This window comes from Crassostrea angulata, chromosome 2, assembly GCF_025612915.1.
Source record: "Crassostrea angulata isolate pt1a10 chromosome 2, ASM2561291v2, whole genome shotgun sequence".
NCBI lineage: Eukaryota > Metazoa > Mollusca > Bivalvia > Ostreida > Ostreidae > Magallana > Magallana angulata.
In genome coordinates this window covers 46,530,140-46,537,586 of record NC_069112.1, presented here as the reverse complement: position 1 = coordinate 46,537,586, position 7,447 = coordinate 46,530,140, and the positions used below count along the sequence as shown (strand labels likewise).

Sequence of the window (7,447 nt, the reverse complement as noted above, 5' to 3'; positions counted from 1 at the left end):
CTTATTGCACGGTACGGTATGCTTTTTTGTCTGTCTGGAGGCGGGTCTTGCATAAATTATCTTGCACGCTTTTTGCACGGTACGGTTTGTTTTGTGAACGGTACGGTTCGTTTCTTGCATGGAACGGTACAGTTTGTTTTAGAGGTGTAGTAGCAGGTTTTATGGTCGGTAGTTTTTATTCCGTGTTCTGTGTCTGTAGAGATGAAGATTTTTAAACTTTACATTGTATGTGCATTAACACTATATGCCCCCACAACCTGAACCCATGACCCAAGGCAATGAATTTCACAATTTAGGTAGAGGAGTTTGTGGACATCATAACGATGCATGCAGTTTTTTTCTCACATGTGTGGGAGTAGAGAAGAAGATTAATGAAAATTTGGCTTTTTTTGCATATGTTGCCCCGCCTGTGACGCCCTGGGGGTGGTAGATCCATGAATTTCACAATTTTGATTCCTCTTACCATAGAGAAACTTCACATCAAAAATGGTAGCAATTGGCCTTGTAGTTTTCATGAGGAAGTTAAAAATGTAAAATTGTTACCGCACAACACACAATGCACAGACGCATGACGACGGATGAAGACCAATTGCAATAGGTCACCTGTGTGACTTTGGTGACCTAAAAAATGTTTTGAGTGGTCTGATATGACCTTGACCCTTGACCTTCAAACTTCATTCAAGATCACTGCACACCCTCTAGCCATAGAAACTCTATGGGTGAAGTATGAGTCAGATTGGACCACGGAGATAGAAGATATGCCCTGGACAGGGATTTTATATATAATTTAGCCATGACCTTAGCCTTAGACCTAGAAACATGTTTCAAGGTCATTATACTCTTTATCCAAGGGCACTCTGTGGGTGAGGTATGAGCCAGATTAGACCATGGGGAGAGAAGATATGATCCGGACAATGATTTTGTATATACTTCTGCTTTGTTATTTACCTTTGACTTAGAAACACAGTTCAAAGTCACTGCACACCTTTTCCCAAAGACATTTTGTGGGTGGAGTATGAGCCAGATTGGGCCAAGGGGAATGAAGATATGCCCCGGATAAGTGATCACAGACACACAGACGGATGGAGGGATTGACAGACAGACTAATCACTATAGGGCGCCTGCGGAGAACTGTAAAGATTATTCACAAAACATATCAAATGTAGACCTAATTCAGGCATTTTTAACTGTCCACAGTTTGGGGTATATTAATTAACATTTAAAATATTTTTGTCGGACTGTGTTTTGCCAGTTTAGCTACTGATTTGAAATACCAAAAAGTGACCCACAATATACTTAAGCAGTGATGTCATTAAAACTACTGTCAAAGTCGCTCCTTTAAAAATTGAAATATTTGTGACAAAGATCTGTCCCCTTATATAATCCCTTTCTGCGGATACCAAACAACTAGTTATAAACAAGCATTTTACAACCAAGTTGTAAAAAGAGAGTACACCAACAACAAATTATAAAATCATTAACATGGTTATTGCTCTGATAAAACACAGCTAAAATTCCAGGTAACACCTTGAATTGAGAGCAGACTATAATTGCTATCACATCACAAATCTCACCTATTTTTCTATACCTACTTTCCAAATGTGCACACCCACCCATGTAAAATGTAACAATTTCATATACAAGGGAGTTAAATTATTATTAAATTGATTTCAAACAATGACCTTGATTTTCTTACCTGTCTCAGATGTACAAAACAAAGTGGACAGAGGTGATTGGTAGATATATGGGTATAAAAGTCTCAAATTTCACCGTTGATGACAAGACAGCATTGTTTAATATTTGTCACTGTTGATCTTTATCAAAGGAGACTACTCCTGAAACAAGAAAAAAATTGCAGTCTAAATAAAAGTTACATGTTTCTCTTAAAGTCTCACACAAAAATATAAATTGACTATGTGTTACAGTATCTCCAACATTAATTTTCAAAATGTGCTTCTCATGTTCCTGCTGTGTATAAAGTTCATCAATGACATATCGTGCATGTATATTATTCTATCATGGGTAAATCCTATCAGGTTAATAGTTAAATCAATTTTAATTACAAGTTTTTCCATTTTATTCTATCAAGTTAATCATCTCTTGCCTTTTTATCGCAATTCTAGCAGAGGTGTGTACACGCTGCGACTGATGGACTGATGTGTTGAGTGAAGACACAATGCTGTCATTTACATAAGTATCAGGACTACAAAAACTATATCACTGCAATAATTGACTAAGAGTTCTCACAATAATCGCTTCTTGTTTTTTATGGTGTTAACAATTGTCAAAAACAAAGTTTGAACAGGTTCTTCATTTCATTTTTCAGCATAATGGTTCATCGATAAATTCAATCATTTTTGTGGATTAATTTAAGTTGAGAAAGTATTTATTTTGTTGTAGCCTTTTTCAAAGAATTTACAACTGATACTGACAATAACTAGAGGTAATGTGAGCAAGCTCACAATTGATACCCCCCACTAAGAACAAATCATAATTCATGTATTTTTTCTATTATAGAAAATATTGGATGAATCTATTTCACCGTCCATTGTCTATAAATAACAAGTACTCTATTTTTTAAACTGCTAATGCTAATATGAGTACAGAAACCAATTTCTATTCTTTAAATTCCATTTTATTTCAAGTTAACCGTTAATGCATGAGGACATTTGCATCCTTTTGTTAACAAACATGACCGGAATCAACGAAAATCCACATGTCAAGCAGCCATTTAATATAAACATTTTGAATTATTGGTATACTGAGCCCGATTTTTGTTCGAAATGTTTTTTCCACACACTTTTTTTTTTCCAAATAAAAAAATATGAGGAAGGCCAGTTTCAGAGACACGGGGATGAGAATCTTAAAAATAATTTTATGTGGCCTGAGACAAGTATTTTAACCTCTAATTATTTCCATTAATATAAGACATGACACAGACAAAAATTAAGCATTTTTTAAACAATGACTTTGAACTCTCTCAATTGACCTTTGGTCCAGGTCATGATACACCCTCAGGTTATAAGCAATCTTTATGTGAATTAAGAACTTCCAATATTTGTCCATAAGAAAGAAATGGACCGAACACGAATTTTGCACTTTTTCTGCCAGTGACCTTGACCTTGCCTGAAGGACCTTAGGTCACGGTCATGACACACCCTTATGTCAGAAGCAATCTTTGTGTCAAGTAAGAACTTCCAATGTTTCACCATTAGAAAGATATGGACCGAACACGAATTTTGCACTTTTTCTGCCAGTGACCTTGCCCTTGCCCAAATGACCTTGGGTCAAGGTCATGACACACCCTTAGGTCATAAGCAATCTTTGTGTGAAGTAAGAATTTCCAATGTTTCTCCATAAGAAAGATATGGACCGGACTCGAATTTTGCAGAGACAGACGGACGGACAAGGTGCTTCCTATATACCCCTGAAACCTTGTTTGCGGGGGGTGTAAAAATAACAAATTGCATTTTTATCCACTTCTATTAATCAATGGCCCACTTCTCTCACAAGGGTGCATTAGTTTATTTTCAAACATACACAAAACTTTTACGGCACAAACATGCTCAATTTTGGACTGGATTGTGATTACCGTATTTTCACGACGAATCGTCGATGCAGACGACTAGTCAAATTGCTCATTTTTAGCCAAAATTTTAACAAAATCCTACAATAAGTCAATTCAGATGACACGTCGATCTTATCACTTCAAAATGGCGTATAAAACTGCAGTAACATTATCAGTGTATGATGCCATGATGTCCCCGATATTGATACCAATTATTATTAATGATTAACATTTAAACAATTTTACTTTATACTTATGCATCATATTTTCAAATACCGGCAACATATACAAAGTCGCTTGCATTGTAAACAATTCCCGATATCACGTGCCATCATGTGCAAAACTAAACTTACTTTGACAGAAATATTTTATTCCCATGTATTAAAATCATCACCCACTCTGACCATCGCCAGTGTATTCGCCATTACGTAACCAGCCACCTGTTGACTCGGCGCGTGGTCAATGTTTGTTTAACAATTTCCGGTGTCAGAGGCATGCACCTGTCTTGTGTCGGACTTCAAAGGGGGTACTCAAGTGCAGAAAGCTTAGCAATTACTATGATTTGATGAAACTTGTTTACTTTGTATCCAGTAATGCAGTTACATGCTATAGTTTTACATAGACACTGTAAGAAATAGATCGATCATTTGTACGACTTGAAAATGACGATATATACGACATACATACGTTTCTTCACAATGTTTATTTAAACAATAATCAAATGGTTTGACTATAATAAATCAATTAAACCATTTCGTTTGATGTTGTTTTGGTTTATATCTGCAAACATTATTACTTTTAATTAAGCACTAAGCTCGGTTGCCATCCTTCTCTACGTATGATGATCTTCAACTTTATGAAATTCTTTAAGAAGTGGCAAATAATATTTAATACCGCCCATGTAAATCATGCCGTCCTTTTTAAGTAGAATTGTAAGAACTTTGACTCTAATATCGCTTGGGTCATGTTCCAATCATGAAATTACAGTAATTACGCTTGGGTTATAAAATTATCATTAAACATTGATGGTTATTTGGGAAAATGGCGGCCGTCAATTTTCATCGTCTGTGCTATGCTCCGATCACAAAATTAAAGAAATTGCGCATGGGTTATGAAATTATCAAGAAACATCGATAGTTTTGAGGGAAATAGCGGCCGTTGATTTCGCCATTCTTTTTGTGCGTGTTATACATAGGACCTGCTGTTTTTTCGCCATTTTTTGGTCAACTTTGGGGGTGCGTATTATACACGAGTGCGTATTATACACGAGACCTTACGGTAACAATAATCAAAGAATTGGACAATAATTAATCAATGAACTATAATCACTCTTATAACTGTACTCTTTATATACACAGGGAGTGAAATTGCCGTATAGATGTCAGCCTTAGCAAGATTATTAGCACAACCGGGATCAGCCTACCGTATAAACAATAGAGTTGATAATTGCCGATAACGTATTTCAAGATTGATTTCGACCATAAAATATTTCTTATTTATACTTTCCACTAAGAACTCTTTACTAATAAAATACTAAAACTTTAAAACATTCCCCGGACCTACTGCAATATTTTTTTCCATTCAAGTTTGGTTTCAATTTTACTGTGCAATATTATCTTCCCACTATAGTGATATATGGAATCATGTGACAATGTGTTTATAAAAACGGAACGGTAAAACTTTTAATTGATTAAAGACAATGCACCATTGTTTAATAACTGTTATTAATATGTATTCTAGTGTTAACAGATGAGTGAAAATGATAATGATTAAAGATGAACATTGAATTCAACAACGTAATTTTCAATAACACAGCCAGCTCAAGATGATTAAAACCAAGATTTTTAATACTATTTTCTGACCTCAAGCCTTAGACAAGTCGATCAAGACGATAAGTCGAGTGTTCTGCTTAAGAGAAAAAAATATGCTCAAACATGCTACTCAACCTAAGATTGTAAAATTCAGATGCAGATCGAGTTGCCAATTTAAAAATTAACATGACTGGTTTTTATGCGGAGCTGGTGATGATGTTTCAAAGATTTTCAATACACAATTATTATAAGTTAATATGTGAGGACATATGCTGAAAAACATCTACTGTTTCAAAGATTTTCAAAACTGGGACAATTATTGTAAGTTAATTAGTGAAGACATATGCTGAAAAAAATCTACTCGACTGGATTTCACAGCATGTCAATCCGAATTTTTCTGTCATTTTGCAGCAAGCTTTTTGTGATACAAGTTACAACTCATGAGATAATCTGCATATGGCACATTTTGAACAGTTACTTATATTCATTTAATAGTTTAACAGTTTATGATTGTTTCCATTCCAAATTAATTCTTCCAACCCATTTACTTAAACACCTTGACTCACGGTTGAAACCCAAATAAACAAGCATTCTGAGAGTATTGCATAAGCAATAATCAGTTTGTAGAAATTTGTGAAAAACAATGCACTGTTATGCAGAATATCATTTCTAACCAACTTCTGTACCCCGATTCAACAGACCAACCCGATAACATACCCGATTGTAATAATACAAACAAGAGGCCCATGGGCCACATCGCTCACCTGAGGAACAATAGGTATGATAAAATCAGCTTAATGGAATCATAATACAAACAATCTGGACAATGTACAATAATACATGTAGATCCTGTATACTGTATATACTCGCCTATAAGTCGGATTTTTTGGGAGTAGAAAATTGAGTGAAAAGTGGGGGTCCGACTTATAGGTGAGACATAGTAAACACATTTTTACAAGAGAGAAGTAAGTTATATTTCTTTTTAAATAATAAACAGATAAATGCAGTGAACTTAAAAAGAAAATTCAAGCAGTCTGTTTTTCACACCTAAGGTGATAATAGATATAGGGGTCATGTCATCTAAAACAACACAAGCCAACACCCCAGTTTAAGGGGCTAATTACCAACCTAATCAGTCAGTAAGGAAATAAATCACTATCATCAAATTTTCAATCTATTTAAATACCTTTTGAAGCTATTACCAACTTGTAATTAGTGTTATAAAAAATAATGGCATTTAAATCAAAAGTTATTAACATCAAAGACCCATGATAGAAATAGTCAAGAAGCAATTATGGGGTGAAAAAAGGACAATTTTTTTTAGAACTCAAAACATGTATGATAAAATGTGGTATTTTATTGAGAGTATTTGTACATCAATTGTCCTGAAAAAGTAACCCGACTTATAAGGGAGTCAACAGCAAAATCTTCAAATTAAAGCTGGAAAAAGGCAACCGACTTATAGGCGAACCATACTTATAGGCGAGTATATACGGTAACTAAAATCCATTTTTCCCCCTGGATATTCTTATGTTTATAATCATTAGTCCCTTTTCTAACAGGATGATTTTATAGTCATATCACATGTTGAGTATTGCAGTTCTCAAAAAGATCTTAACAATTGTTTATATATGGGATATAAAGCTACATCAAACTCTGAACCTTCTTGTGAGGCCGAAGAATTGTCCTGGAGCCAAAGTCTTAACAATTATAAAGAATCATCTGGCTGATTAGTTTCTGAGAAGAAGATTTTTAAAGATTTACTATATATATTCCTATGTAAAACTTTAACACCCCCCCCCCCCCCAATGTGGCCTCATCCTACCCCAGCGATCATGATTTTCACAACTTTGAATCTACACTACCTGAGGATGCTTCCAAACAAGTTTCAGCTTTCCTGGCTGATTAGTTTCTGAGAAGAAGATTTTTAAAAATTTACTATATATATTCCTATGTAAAACTTCGACCCCCCATTGTGGCCCCACCCTACCCCCAGGGTCATGATTTTCACAACTTTGAATCTACACTACCTGAGGATACTTCCACACAAGTTTCAGCTTTCCTGGCT

General features: G+C 35.0%; 1 long non-coding RNA gene across 1 annotated transcript in view; it reads left to right on the top strand.

Annotated features, from left to right (window-relative positions):
* The window catches only part of LOC128170387 (uncharacterized), a 197,717-nt gene that overhangs the window by 160,419 nt on the left and 29,851 nt on the right, over positions 1–7,447 (top strand). The gene's annotated exons all lie outside the window — the stretch shown is intronic.